This window comes from Lissotriton vulgaris, chromosome 5 (genome assembly GCF_964263255.1).
Source record: "Lissotriton vulgaris chromosome 5, aLisVul1.2, whole genome shotgun sequence".
In the NCBI taxonomy this organism is placed as follows: Eukaryota; Metazoa; Chordata; class Amphibia; order Caudata; family Salamandridae; genus Lissotriton; species Lissotriton vulgaris.
The window spans coordinates 1625869884-1625886351 of NC_141693.1; the positions used below are offsets into that span (position 1 = coordinate 1625869884).

The 16468-nt window shown below is 44.4% G+C and overlaps 1 protein-coding gene across 1 annotated transcript in view; it reads right to left on the reverse strand.

Annotated features, from left to right (window-relative positions):
• LOC147716860 (vasoactive intestinal polypeptide receptor 1-like) overlaps positions 1–16468 on the reverse strand; it is a 631302-nt gene that overhangs the window by 289965 nt on the left and 324869 nt on the right. The window lies entirely within an intron of this gene.

Sequence of the window (16468 nt, forward strand, 5' to 3'; positions counted from 1 at the left end):
TTGTTTATGGACTTCTGTCATGAGAGAGTTTTACTACTGGAGTCTCACCCATAGTAAGCTTTCTTATAACAGATTGGGAGTTCTCATCACTAGTGTCTGCCTTTTAAGATAGCATCCTGTCGACTAGATGGATCAGGTCATGTGAGTTCCAAAGGACGAGAGCCCAATAAAATCAGAAATGTACACAAGCCAAGATTTAAAATCCTAACTATGAAGCTTTATTTAAAATTAAGAATCATTACAGAAAGCAAAAAGATTAGTTAGGCAAGTCAATAATTTGTAATAAGCAAGAAGATAGCATCTGATCAACAGCTAGAAATACGGAGTCAAATCCCACTCTGTCTAAGAGACTGCTTAGTATGAAAACAAGGGAGGGTCTGTAAAATACCTTAGTACAAAGTCAAGAACAGTCCGTTATAGAGGCATGTCCGAAAAAGTCTTAGGACAGTCTGGCACACATCCCAAAAGTAACACATTTTATTTCTTCAGAAGAGTAGAGGTAACACAGGGGTGAACAAGAAAAGTTACGTGACACAGTCCATTCAACATTGCAAACGTTTTGTAACATAAAATAAGCTCACTTTAGGAACCTGCCTAAAACTCATAAACAAGCAACTCATTGTACCCACATAAAAGGGAAAGTACATTGCATGATTGAACAATCAACTATTTCAAAATTCACAGGAGCAAAGTTGAACCAGCTGGCAGCAGCAGCCTTAAACATTTGCAACCTTACATGAACATTTTTGGCAGGCTTCCTCAGAAGCACTTTAGCTGATCCAGTGCAAATAAACAACACCATGCAATAAATCATAGTTTCATGTATTTTATGAAAAAGAAAAACACAGAAAGATAGAAGAATCATACACACAGTGCAACTTTTTGAAAGCTGTGTTTCTTTAGCAGTCCGTGCAACCAGACCAGAGACACATTAAATTAGTTTAATAGCCTACTTGTGATAACGTAAGGACTCACAAATGAACATTACATTTTATTATTAAATCTGCTCTAACAATTAGCTGCTGTGCAGCTAACGTAAAAGGCTCTGAGCTGGTAGTGTGAGACCACATGTGAGACGGTGTAGTTAGACCCATTATCTACGATCCTGTAGTTTTATGCTAAAGTGACCCTTTAGGGACAGGTGCTCACCTGGCACAGGCCCTATTATGTGAGTTGGCGTGTATATTGTGAGTAAGGACCACTCAATGAAGCTTACCGACCCCCGGGGTGGGCCAAGGCCCCAGGGAAAACGTAATGAAAACATGGAGGCTGTGAGGCAGCAAGCGTGAATCCTCCTCACACAAGTTCATTTGCTCCTGGGGCCCCTAGCCCACGCAAGGGAGGCCTAAAGGACTGCCACCAGCCTCTGTGCTTTTCTGTCCCTAGGGACAAACAGCTCTCTGGAGGCACAGAAGGAGGAGATTAGTCCAACTGCTCCCCACCCTATGTCTGGGGGCAGGGAAAGAAGCCAGCTCCCACATGAAACAGGAATTGTGCTAAGAGTGCAGACATCAACCAGGCTCTACGAGAATGTCAGTGCTTTCATAAGGGCCACATTGAAAATAAATGCTGTGGGTGTCCCGAGGGTGAACCCACAGCATTTAAAAAGAAAGAAAAAGCTGTTTTCCGACTGCAGCCACATCAATGGCATTCCGCTGCCTATTATCAGCTAGGGCCTACATGGCTCGAAGAAACCTTGCAAGGGTGCTTCAGCATTTGCATATCTGCTGGTGGTGCAGAGGTTGAAGGGGCACAACCAACACGTTTTTAAATGTTTGTGGGACTTCCGGGAGTGTTGCTCGATCGTTCAGAACGTTGAAATGAAGGTAGAGAATTTATATAATTGAGGAATTTCAGCGCACGCTTTTGAAGTTTGTTAACGTATTTGTAAAGGTGTATGAACATAGGTCATGCTAACGGATGTATTATTAGGGCTCGCCCCTTTCCTATTCCGCAGGAATAGGAAAAGAGCCCGAATGTAGCCAACCATACTTCAGGCCAAGCAAGGGCTCTCCAGCGGATTTTGGGATGTGCACGCCTCGTGCACGAGCTTGCCTGAGCCTTCTGCCTATCAGCCTGCCAGTTCTCCTCCCCTAATTATTCACTTCACTGACTCTGGCTCTTCAAAAGCTCTGCTCCTCACCCCTCGCCTGCACTTCCCGGCCGCTTGCCTCCTGTCCCTAAATCTCCCTGTGACTCCCCCCTCACCTCTCCCACTCCTCTGCTTCAGGCCCCCACCATTTGCTCAGGACATTGCTTGTTTTTGGTTGTTGTTATAAGAAGGGTATTTTCTTTGGAAACAACAGACAACGTGTACACTATTTCAGCACATTCCAAGTCTGCAGTTTTAACTACCAGTCACCACGTCAGATTTTACTTTGTTGTTTTTTGCAGATTTATATAGCGCGAACTAGACCCGAAGGTATAGGAGCGCTTTTCATGAGCACTAGTTACGTTTGTTGTTTAAACAGTCGAAAGGTGGATTTACAAAAGCAGAACTGTGCGTGCACTTCACTAAATCCTCGAATACCCCTGCGTGGTGACTGTGCCGTTTGAACACGTTCTCTCCGTCTGCACGCAAAGAAAGGCTGGCTGAAGCTGATCGACTGAACAGCAAGGCTGGCGAGCAGATGCGTGTCATCACTTACAGGCCTGGGCCTTGAAACCTGTGTCTGCTGGAAAGGTTACATTTAACCTGTTCGTAAAACCCACTCAAATAGTCCTATTGTGAAATTAGCGCATTCTTCAGTTTTTTTAAATGTAATACCTGTCAGCCTCAAGTGTGGCATGCTAATACGTGAGTCACGAGACCTCTCTCAAAAATAACCCTGGTGCCACACAAAGCAGCTGGCTATGGCTGGTCACAGGCATCGTGCCACCACCCCCTGCCGCCAGCACTACATGTGCCTGTAGGGCAGAAACCTGGCTGGGCTTACATCGTCTTTCTCTTGTGCAGACAGCTGCCCTGGGAAGCAATCCTGTGCCTAGGGATGCAAGGTCTGAAAAATCACTGCCATTGTGGATGAACATGTGGGTCCAGCTGGTGGCCTTTCCACAGCGCTGGGACGAACCCCGCCACCCCTCCCCCTCCCAGTACTAAATTCAGGCACAGCCTCCGGCTCCATATGGCAGCTCTCGATGTTTGCTCCCGCACCTCCCCCACCATCTGCCCACACGCCACCGCAGCACCGAAATCTCCACAAACACTGGTGTGCCCAATTTTGTAATTCTGTAGTTACGATAATTCGATACCCATTCAGGCTAAACAAAATTCAGCATATTTAGTCATTCAGTGTGATGTACCAAGTCAATAGTTTAAACTTAAACAGTGAATGACTTAACTCATGCACCCATCTCCCAGAATCCCTTGTGTAAAGGGACCTTACTAATGAAGCAGTGGCGTAATGCAAAAAAAGTGCCCCCAGCACAATCTATTGTGGGGCCCGAAGTTTGCCATATCTCGCAGAAACACATTGACATTAAGTTGATCAGAACATTCTGACCATTTGGGGCCACCTGCTAGGAATCCTGTTGAAATTTCGAATTATTTGAAACCAATTCTTGGATGTCACATTTCTCACACGTTTTCTAATTGGCTGCCTGATTTTCGTTTCCAGTTTTAAATACATAATAAATGTTTTGCAGTTCTGTGTCTCATAATTATATAGCCGCCGTAAGTGAAGCATATGTAATTTTAGAATCACCTAATGTGCCCCCCTTTATAGTGAGATCCGCTTTTTTTCAGATAAACAACAAATGACGCCAATTAAGGACCGAGATCTCCACGCACACACACCACCAGACATCATTGCATGCTTCCACCAGGCACACACACACCCAGCCATCATTGCACACTTTCACCAGGCACACACACCCCCAGCCGTCAGTGCAGGCTTTCACCAGGCACACACACCCCCAGCCGTCAGTGCAGGCTTTCACCAGTCACACACACCCCCAGCCGTCAGTGCAGGCTTTCACCAGGCACACACCCCCCCAGCCGTCAGTGCAGGCTTTCACCAGGCACACACACCCCCAGCCGTCAGTGCAGGCTTTCACCAGGCACACACACCCCCATCCGTCAGTGCAGGCTTTCACCAGGCACACACACCCCCAGCCATCAGTGCAGGCTTTCACCAGGCACACACACTCCCAGCCGTCCGTGCAGGCTTTCACCAGGCACACACACCCCCAGCCGTCACTTACCCTCTCACCCTCACACACCCTCTCACCCTCACACCCCCTCCCATCCCCTCACCCTCCCTCCCATCCCCTCACCCTCCCTTACACCTCCTCCCCCTCACACCCCCTCACCATCACCCCCTCTCACCCTCACCCACACTCTCACCCTTACCAACCCTCTCACCCTCACACACCCTCTCACACCGTCTCACCCTCACACACCCCCTCACTCTCACACACCCTCACTCTCACACCCCCTCACCCTCACACCCCCTCATCCTCACACCCCCTGATCCTCACCCTCACACACCCTCATCCTCACCCTCACACACCCTCATCTTCACCCTCACACACCCTCATCCTCATCCTCACACCCCCTCACCCTCACACCTTCTCACCCTCACCCACCCTCTCACCCTTACCCACCCTCCCACCCTCACACACCCTCTCACCCTCACACACCCTCTCACCCTCACACACCCCTCACTCTCACACACCCTCACTCTCACACACCCTCACTCTCACACACCCTCACCCTCACACCACATCCTCACACCCCCTCATCCTCACACCCCCTCATCCTCACCCTCACACACCCTCACCCTCACATCCACTCACCCTCCCTCACACCCCCTCACCCTCACACCCCATCACCCTCACAGCCCCTCACCCCCCTCACCTTCACACCCACTCACCCTCACACCCACTCACCCTCAAACACCCTTTCACCCTCACACACCCTCACCCTCACACCCCTCACTGTCACACCCCCTCACCCTCACACCCCCATCCTCACTCACCCCCTCACACCCCCTCACCCTTACACCCCCTCACCCATTCTCTCACCCTCACCCACCCTTTCACCCTCACTCACCCTTTCACCCTCACACCCTCACTCACCCTCTCACCCTCACACATCCTCTCACCCTCACACATCCTCTCACACTCCCTCCACATTCCCTCACATCCCCTCACCCTCCCCCACACCCTCACCCTCACACACCCTCACCCTCACACCCCCCACACACACCCTCACCCTCACCCACCCTTTCACCCTCACACACCCTTTCACCCTCACTCATCCTTTCACCCTCACACACCCTCACCCTCTCACCCTCACACATGCTCTCACCCTCACGCACCCTCACCCCACATTTCTTCACATCCCCTCACCCTCCCTCACACCCTCACCCTCACACACCCTCACCCTCACACACCCCCTCACCCTCACACACCCCCTCACCCTCACACACCCTCACCCTCACACACCTTCACCCTCTTACACCCCCTCACCCTCTTACACCCCCTCACCCTCACACACCCCTCACCCTCACACACACCCTCAGCCTCTCACCCTCCCCCACACCCTCACCCACACATCCCCTCACCCTCACACCCCCTCACCCTCACCCTCTCACACACCCTCACCCTCTCACACACCCTCACCACTCTACCACTCTACCGCCCTCACTCTACCGCTCTCACTCTACTGCCCTCACTCTACCGCCCTCACTCTACTGCCCTCACCCTACTGCCCTCACGCCCTCACTCTACCACCCTCACCGTCTCACACACCCTCACCACACTACCACTCTACCGCCCTCACTCTACCGCCCTCACTCTACTGCCCTCACTCTACTGCCCTCACTCTACCGCCCTCACTCTACCACTCTACCGCCCTTACTCTACCGCCCTCTCTCACTATACAGCCCTCACTCACTCTATCGCCCTCACTCACTCTATCTATCTATCTATCTATCTATCTATCTATCTATCTATCTATCTATCTATCTATCTATCTATCTATCTATCTATCTATCTATCTATCACCCTCCCTCACTCTATCTATCTATCTATCTATCTATCTATCTATCTATCTATCTATCTATCTATCTATCTATCTATCTATCTATCTATCTATCTATCTATCTATCTATCTATCTATCTATCTATCGCCCTCCCTCTATCTATCGCCCTCTATCTATCTATCTATCGCCCTCCCTGTTATGTGATTTATTTGTATAGCTTCTATCATTTTGGTTCCCATTTGCAATGTAAGCATATATAAGTACTGTAAAATGTAATTACAAATGTGTGTACATCTAACTCTGGCTGGGCATTTATATTTATATTGCCACTGTAAAAACTACCTGTAGAGTCATGGAGGTTAAAGAAGCCAACATAGGGTTACACTCCAAGAGACCTAGTTTCACTTTTGATGGTGCTTGGTTGTCCCTGTGTCTGCATGGATGAGGGAAAAACCATGAATATTATCATGTTGAGTTGTAGCATTATGGTAGCTTATACATTGATGTTAACAACTGCTTTATTTGCTAACTGTAGTGTAAGGAACGACATTATATTGCCTCTTTCAACCCACTTTTTCCTGTTTTGCTGATGTTTTGCTGAGGCATATAACACTGCTTATCAGTGTCATGGAGTTTGGCATGTTAGTTGCCCCTAAACCTGTACCTTGAAATTGGTTTCATCTAATTAGCTTTTTTTTAACATTTACTTAAGGCCATATTAAGATCATACATGAAATCTACCAGCAGTTTGGAAGTCAAATGTCATATGTCGGCTAAAGTGTGTATTTACACCACCCACTTACAGGTGAGAGAATACTACAGTGTCCTAGTTAAGCTGTAGTTTCAAAATCCTTACAGTAGTACATTACAATGAAAAGTGCCTTGACATGTAGCAAACCTTCCTTTGTACACTTAGTAAGTCACCACTAAGTGGGTGCTGTAAGCCCACAATTCTGAGTGGATAATATATAAAAATGGGACATATTGCATATTAACTAAATGTATGTTCCCACAGTAATATGTTGCCAGAAGCTATTTGTAGCTGTCTAGGCTAAGTTACTTTTCCCAAAAACAGGCCTCCTGGAAACTAAAATTTGAATTCTGTAATTCAGCCTGAGAAAATGGTTATTTTCACTTTTTATCAACAATCTGAGATCTGGGATTTGATAAAAGTAGGGAAAATTACTTTTATAAAGGATACTTTGTGTTGTGGGAAAGTGAACTGGAATTAAATCTTGTTTTTTTGGCTGACTTTTCTCCAGCCAATGTAATCAGCAACAAAAATACATATAAAGCGCTAGCCTAATAAAGAACTGTTAATAATTTTGGGTTTCTAGTTGGCATAGGTACGGAACCTGCCCAATTAGGAACCACAAGCCTAGTCAAGGTAAGCCACATACACACTTTAAAATAAACCTGTGCTAACCCTCTGTTAGCTTGGAACAGCTCTGCCAGGCTTAGCTGAAGAGGCAATGCATACATATTTAAAGAAGTACCTTGGGTGGATCAAAGCGTCAATGTCAAAGTATTGATGTTTCAGTTCTGATCTGCGCAGCCAATGAAGAACCCCTTTATGATGCAGGCAATGCATCATTGTCGAGCCACGCGGTGTATTGTCATCGAGCCATGCAGTCTGTCGAAGCAATGTTGGTGATTGACTCCGGCATTGCCGGGCAATGCACTGGGTCCAATTGGCGCAAAGTCATCACTGCGTCAATGTTTAAGGTTTCTGGACATGGGAAATCAACATTCATGTCCCAGAATTGGATTGGCACCACTTGGCAGGGCAGGACTTACTGATGGCAGAGTCCAGGTGCAGTTGCAGAGTTGAAGGAAGTCTTTGATGTCCCTAAGGCTTCAGAACAGGGAGAAAGTCAGAGAGCCTTTGGAGTCAGTGGTGTAGCTAGACCTGTGCCACCCATAGCATCCCTGCAGCCGCATGTAAGAGGGGGGGTCCAGTCATTGTCCCAAGCAGGGCAGAGATCAGCAGGCAGCAGGGCAGCTCAGAAAAGCAGTTCATCCAGAGCAGCAGTCAATCACAGTGGCCATCCTCGTAGCATAGCAGTCATTACTCCAGGCAGAATTCTTCACAAGTATAGCAGAGTGCTGTCTTGATGGGGTCATATCCCCAAGATACCCAAATGTGCTTTTGAAGTGGGTGTGATTTTAAAGGAGGCCCTTGAAGTGCAAAGGTCGCCTTTCTTGCCAGTCCTGTCTGACAAGGTATCTGTGAGGGGTATTCAGCCCTTTGTATGGGAAACAGCACACTACCCATTCAGATGTAAGTGCAAGCTGTCCTCTCTCTTGTGCCACAGGAAGAGCTTTCAGAATGCAGGCGAGTTCTGTGTCACACTCATCCTTCTTGTGTTTGTGGCTGCTTAGAGGGAATGCACAAGCTTGTAACTGGCAGCCACCTCAGACAAGTATTGGAGACAGGCTGCAGGCACACAGAGTTAAGTTAAGAGCAGAAAAAATCTTCTTCCTAAAATTGGCCTTTCTAAAATAGTAATGTAAAATCCATCTTTATCACTAAAAACATTTTTTATCATTACTATTCCAAAGATATGAACATTGAGGCACCTACTCCTTTCTAATCTGGAACTACAGCTTAAAGTGCATTAAAGAATTCCCAATGCTAGCCTATGAGAGGAGTAGGCCTCACAGTAGTGAAAAACAAATGTTGCTGTTTGTCACTATCAGGACATGTAAAACTTAAAAATATATGTCCTACGTTTTACGTATATAACACCCTGCCCTTCGGGCTACCGAGGGGCTAAGGTAGCTTAGGGATGACTTATGTGTGGTGTTTAAGGTTTGGGAAGTGGATTTAAATGCCAAGTGAAAGTGGTAGTAAACTACATGCACAGGCCTTCCAATGGGAGGCCTGAGACAGGTTTGAAAGGCTACTTTTGAGGGTGGCACAAGTAGTGCTGCAGGTCCACTGTCGCATTTAGATTACAGGCCCTGTATATATGTCATACCACTCTACAAAGGACTAAACTAAATATGCCAAAAATGTATGTACCAATGTCACCATGTTTAGTGGAGAAGTAGATGCATTTTAGAACTAGTTAGCAGTGGTAAAGTGTTCAGAGTCCTAAAGCCACCAAAAAGATACAGCTAAAAGAGGAGGTAAGCAGACAAAATGATTGGGGGAAGACCTCCTAGAGATCACAGGTCTAGCAAGGACAATATAGCAATTTCTAAGAGCAGGAAGGCAGTCCTAGAATAAACAGATCTCCGAGCGGGGATATGTTTTCCTGGAGGAGTCAGAAGGAAATGGTAAAAGATATATTTTCACAGCAGCCTTTTCTTTCACAGGAAAATACAAATTTAGAACCCAAGTAGCTGAACACTTTTCACCCCAGAAGTCTGTCAGACATTTGTCTCTGTCCACAGCAGGATTGTAAGCAGTTCCAAGAACATGATCCGAATGAGATGCCATTATTTCCATATTAGGATATCTTGATTTGGACACCCAGTTCTTTCCTAGGGAAGGTTTTTAAGGCCATTTTGACAGAGGTGTTTTGGTACGGTTTTATAATAAAGTGAGATTGTAACTGCTGAAAAAGGAAGGTGATGTTTGTGGTAATGTTGCCAGGATTGGGTATGGAAATGTTCCAGTCACTAGCAAGATACCTGGATATGAGTGACAACTCACCTCTGCCTTATCAGGACATTGCTGGATCTGAAAGAACACCTGAAGGATAAAACAGTACTTTGCCTGACTGCTGGGGAAAGAATTTTGAAGAGGTTCTAATGTCCATTAAGATACAGATACTAGGTCTGCGTTCCAACTGTTATCTGGTTGGCCTGCTCTTTACTTTTACAGGGAATAAAAAGGTAGAGAGGCTCCCTCTTCAGAGAATTATTCAGCTGGCCAGTTGCGAGTGAACTGTAGAGGCTATTAAGGGAGCTCTGGCTAAAGAGAGGCCTCGTGCCTGGATGGCTGTCCCGGGGCAGATCTAGGGTGGTAAGATTTTGGAAGTGACTCTGGACTGAGCTCTTTTTCTGAGATCTGAAAGACTGGAACAAGGCACCAAATCTCTCTTAGAACTGCAAGGCCTATCCTGTTTTAAATTAATTGTACAGCCCGCTCATAGCTATTACACCTGGCTTTCAATTCTACATCAAGACCACTTCCAGAAGCTGAGCAACCTTTTGGAGCACTCGTCAGCTACAGCCTTCTGCCTAGCTTTGCTAAAGAAGCAAGAGAAACATAAATGGACAAAGTCTGAGCCAAGAACGTGGGACCACAGTGCAAATTCTCACCGAACTTCAAAGCAAACTCAATGGCTATGAAATCCTACTTTCCACCACTTACAGCTTTTGGACCCTAAGCTAAAAGCTACAGAGAGAGCTCGGGGATGATATATCTGTCTTCAAGGTGCTGTCTCTAACATCATGTGCTTCCCCTCAGAAGGGGTTTCAGAACAATAAAAGTAACAAAGAGGCAAGTTAAAAACATTGATCAGTATGGCAGCTTTTACATTTCAAAAGTAAGTGGGATCTCGCACAGCGTAGATAGGCAGATTTGTATAGGTAATGGATTGTGGCGTGCAATCGGGTTGTAACACTGTCTGACCCAACAGTGTGTGCACAAAGCTAGAAAATTCGAGGGTCCCCCTACTGGGAGGGGAACAATCCGATGCACAGCATGAGGACCGTAGTCTTATTCCATAGACACATTAGTCAAGAGTCTGCATGTGTGGTTTCACAATTTTTAATCTTCACGTGGTGAATATTCTTGCATATTCAACTTCAATATGGTGATACAAGCCAAAAGTGAGTCACTACATAGTCTATAACTCAATCATTGTAATCCTCAAAAAAAGATCCCGATGCATTTCGGGCAAAAGCCCTTTCTCAAGGGAATGCTCTACAAAAGAAAACAAATATAACCAGAATAAATCGTCTGTAAAAATAGTAGATATGCCCGATCGAATACACTCATGCATTAGCCGGCTCTTAAGTGGCTATACAGAAGGTAACGGAAACTAAAACCGTGTGACAAATTCTAAAAAAACATGCGGGTAAATGGCGGTATCCAAAGTTATAAGAGATGGTATCCAAAGTAGTGCATACGAAGACAGAACATGGAAAAAACAAACAGTGGCAACAAGCGGTAAAAATAAAGCGTCTGTTGCGGTGTCAAACCAATGATAAAGTATAAGACGCGTGAGCGTGCCAAAGTGCCCTGAAGAGTGCTCCCACAGTTACTTACATGAAGAGGTATACAAGGTGCCTCGCGGCATGCCAGAACGGTAGTGATACAGTGACCGGAGGGTCTAACGCGGGTATACCAACAATGATAGACACAAAAAAGGGACACAATGCTAGGGGTTAGTAGACAAGAAAGAGGGACCAAAGTGTAAAGACAAGGTGAAAAATAAATCGCCATTTTGGAAGGGACAAAAAACACAGTGCAACAAGTTAGATAGTATGAAGAGAAACGGACAAATGATATATACAAATTACAAAGACATGAAATTATCATAGATAACAAAGAAATTCAATTCGATCGTTCAGCCCGTTGGGCGCCATCATGGAAAGGAAACGGATCCAAAAGTTCTCACGTTTGAGTAAAGTGTTCTTGTTGTTGTAGGTTGCTGGTACTTGTTCCAAAATCTGAAATTTGAGTTGGGCTACAGTATGTCTAGATTCGGCAAAGTGGGAAGCTACGGTGGATTTCAGATTGTTGGTACGAATGTTGCTTTTATGCTCTAAAATCCGGGTGCGGATTTTTCTTTCAGTGTGCCCCACATAACATTTGCCGCACGGACACTTCAAGAGATAGATGACGTTATTCGAGTTGCATGTGGCATTCACTTTAAGTTTGATGGGATGCCCTTTCATGGGGTGACAGATGACATTGCCAGTGATGCAGTTGTTACAATTGGAACAGTTATAACAAGGTTTCAGTCCTTTGTATACCATCTGTGTATCATCGTGGCTGGGTTTCGATAGGATTTCTTTTAAGTTTCTACCTCGTGTGAATGCGAAAATGGGAGGTTGGTTGAACAAACCCCTGAAATCCGGTTCCAGGGTGAGGATGGACCAATGTTTTCGAATGATGGCCTGAAAACGATTGGACGTTTTAAAATATTTGGATACAACAACCAAACATTCTGATTTGTCTTTTGATTTTGGTTGCAACAAGGCAGACCTGCTTTTCTTGTCACTTCTTGCCATGGCGAGATCCAATATGGGTGTGGGATATCCTCTTGCTTTCAACCTGTCGAGAGTGTGTTTCATTTGTGTCTTACATTCATCTTCATTGGAAACTATGCGTTTTTTCCGTAGGAGTTGAGCATATGGTAGATTGTTCTTGAGGCCAGGGCGATGGAAACTACTGTAGTGAATTTCTTTGTTATCTATGATAATTTCATGTCTTTGTAATTTGTATATATCATTTGTCCGTTTCTCTTCATACTATCTAACTTGTTGCACTGTGTTTTTTGTCCCTTCCAAAATGGCGATTTATTTTTCACCTTGTCTTTACACTTTGGTCCCTCTTTCTTGTCTACTAACCCCTAGCATTGTGTCCCTTGTTTGTGTCTATCATTGTTGGTATACCCGCGTTAGACCCTCCGGTCACTGTATCACTACCGTTCTGGCATGCCGCGAGGCACCTTGTATACCTCTTCATGTAAGTAACTGTGGGAGCACTCTTCAGGGCACTTTGGCACGCTCGCGCGTCTTATACTTTATCATTGGTTTGACACCGCAACAGACGCTTTATTTTTACCGCTTGTTGCCACTGTTTGTTTTTTCCATGTTCTGTCTTCGTATGCACTACTTTGGATACCATCTCTTATAACTTTGGATACCGCCATTTACCCGCATGTTTTTTTAGAATTTGTCACACGGTTTTAGTTTCCGTTACCTTCTGTATAGCCCCTTAAGAGCCGGCTAATGCATGAGTGTATTCGATCGGGCATATCTACTATTTTTACAGACGATTTATTCTGGTTATATTTGTTTTCTTTTGTAGAGCATTCCCTTGAGAAAGGGCTTTTGCCCGAAATGCATCGGGATCTTTTGTTGAGGATTACAATGATTGATTTATAGAGTATGTAGTGACTCACTTTTGGCTTGTATCACCATATTGAAGTTGAATATGCAAGAATATTCACCACGTGAAGATTAAAAATTGTGAAACCACACATGCAGACTCTTGACTAATGTGTCTATGGAATAAGACTACGGTCCTCATGCTGTGCATCGGATTGTTCCCCTCCCAGTAGGGGGACCCTCGAATTTTCTAGCTTTTACATTTCTCCATAGTCAACCCAGATTGTTTGCCTTTTTCTGTATCATATTTGTGTTAGTATTAGGACTCTGTGCCCTGTTGCACTGCTGCTCAACACCCTAGCTTTTGTATTCTGCCCTACATTTATAGGTGTAAAATTGGTATTCGCAATTGGCCGGTTTAACTGTTCAGGTGGACCATTGTAGATGGTGCATAAAAAAGATTCATTACTTGGAAGTTAAATGTCATATGAGGCACACAAAAATATACATCTGCCGGCAGCCCTTCTCCACTATGATTAGGCTACAGTCTAGATGCACTATTCTGACACATATCAAGCAAAATTGCATTTGCCATGAAGGTATGCCTATTTCTATTTATTCATAAGTCACACCTATAGTGGGCCTTGTAATACCACTGGATAGGGTGACAATAATCAAATATATGATGCCACCATTTTAAGGTTACAGTGCCCTCATAGTAAAATAATACCCAAAGGCTATTTCAATGTGTAAGCTTCATTAGGGAGCTCCATGAACAGGAGCAGGTAGTATTAAAATCTGTATTCCTCATCACCACTTGAGAAAATGTTAGGAGAATGGTTCAAATTAATGTATTGTTTAACTTACAAAATTTTATTCAATAGTGTAATCAGGTTTTTAATAACCTAAGTGAAAAAATCACTTTGTGAAAATGTATGTTAAGCAGCCTGAGCCAGAAGTGTCCTGAACCTGTTTTGCCACTTCCTGAGCTGTAATGCACACCCTTGGCTGGTACTGTTAATGGTTCTGCCTCATAGTACACTAACCTGGATCTGAAGTCAGAAAGAGCAGATGGGTATTAACTGTTGAGCATTTCTTTTCTGGGAGTGCTTTACATTTTTATTTAGAGAAGCCCCAGAGACCTTTCCCTATTCGCTCCTAGGTCCCCCTCAGATAGCCACACTCAATTTACAGTAGGGGAGTGAACCAGTTTTGACCCTGTGTGATGGGAGGAGAGTTAATCTAAACAGTGGAGCAGCTTATGAGCTAAAGATAGGCCTGCTTGGTGGCAGATGTGTTCTGTCATCTTAAGCTGGGTGTATGGGTAACATTCTAATAAAGTAAATATGAAGTGCTGCAAGTGGAGAAAGGATGAGGTGTTAGAATTTCTTAAACCATTGAATAGTGCACAGGATAAATCCGCACTTCAACCACATCCTTAGAACATTCAAGGACCAGTGAAATCAAATTAGGTACTACAGGACTAATCTGGAAAAGGTGACTTTAATTATTTTCTACCCCCTTATGACCGGCATAAGGCGCTGAATTAGAGTGGTTTCACTAAAGGTGTGAAAGGAAATCAGTTTTGTAGCACTGATCCCTTCCTCGATGGGTTGTCATGACAAAGGTATCGGGTATTGTGAAGCACTGTCCAGCTGTAGCTTTCAGCCTAGCCACGCTGGAAGATTTTGACTTCCAAAAAAGAAACTAAGTCCAAAGGTAAAACCTTGGACAAGGGCGAGGCGGAGAATGTATCCAACCTGCAAAGCAATCTCAAAAACTATAAAATCCATGTTTTTACTGTTCTAAACTGTTGGCATCAAAACCAACAATTCAATGGGAGCTTGATAATGGTTTCTTACTTTGATGGACTGTCACCCGCCACAGACTTTTACTTTAACTTGCTGGAAAATTATGACTTCAATTTAAGATATTCTAAGCCTGATTTAGGTTTGGTGGATGGACAAAGGACAATACCTCTGCCATTCTGAGTGACCTCCACCCACCAAATAAAGTTATCTGTAACTCATGTGGACAGCTCTATAAGCTGCTAGAAACCGTTGTCATGGCACTTTCTGCCAATTTAAATAAAGTGTGATTTGTAATACTGCCATATATGACAGCCAGCTGTCAAACTTTTCAAACTTTTTTGTTTTTCAAATAAAAACTCAGAGATTAGGTCTGTTTTTGGAGAAAAAAAATAATAAGGGCAACCAAATCTCTGAGTTTTCTTCCAAGATAAGGGGAGTCATTATTTGATTTCCTGTCCCTTACCACCAAGTTTTTTTGGTGGTGATGGTAAGGGGGAAAAAACCTTTAACAGTCCAAGTTGGGTTATTAGTTGAAGGGAGTAAAAACCCCACTGAAATATTAAACACAGTCCTTGTGAGAGTGAACCACAAAAAGTCACTAAATACCCTATGTTTAATCCTCTGGTAGCTTGGCACAAAAGAGTCAGGCTTAACTTTGAGGCAATTTGCAAAGTATTTTTGAGGCACTCAAACAGGAATGAAGTGAAAACACAACCCAAGAAACAAATCTTTGGAAAATAACATTTATTTTAATACATTAAATAACACCAAAATCTCAGTACAACCAATCAGTAGAAATGGAGATATTCGTTTTTAAATTGGTTGGTGAAAATAGTGCCAAAATCACCACTTACAGTTATAGGTTTCACCTGGCCATCGGAAAGTCATAGATTCAGGCAAACAATGATAAAGTATCATATAGAAGCTCCTGTTTGTGTTGACGGGGCCAGAAGAAATTATTGTCAGCACAAGGAGCAGTTTGGGGGTCAACCACAATCACTGCTGTAGCATGAAGAGCCAGTTGTCATTCGACCATCACATTGGCGTTCGAAGTTGAGTGTTGATGTCAGAGTGAAGTGCAAGTCGCACTTGAGCCTTATGCTGATGATCATTGCGGATGATTGTTGTTGGCACAAAGAGCAAGTCCCACTGGAGCTTTGCATTGGTAGTAGTCAAGGGAGATTGATTCTGTATCTGCACCTTTTCTTCAGGAGCACAACACTCTAATGTCAACTAAGAATCCAGGACTTGGAGGGCACCTATTGAGGATCACGACTTACTCCAGTAGAGTGGAGTGTATGTGGAGAAGTGAATATCTGTATTGATACATGAGTGTGAGAAATCATTTACTAGTTGAGGGAGGTGTAGCCCTACTCAAGCAGCAACCGCAATCCTTGTGAGAGTGAGGCACAAGCAAACACCAAATTAACCTGTGCTCAACCCTCTTGTAGCTTGGCACAGAGCAGTCAAGCTTCACTTAGATGTAATGTGTTAAGTATTTATGCAGCACTTCAAACAGTAATAAAGTGACAATACAACCCAAGAAAAATCCCACCCCAATTTAGACATTTAATAAATAAAGCAAGACCAAAATAACAAAAATCTAATCGGTTGAGGTGGAGATATGGAATTTTAAAGTTTTAAGTAAACATAGCG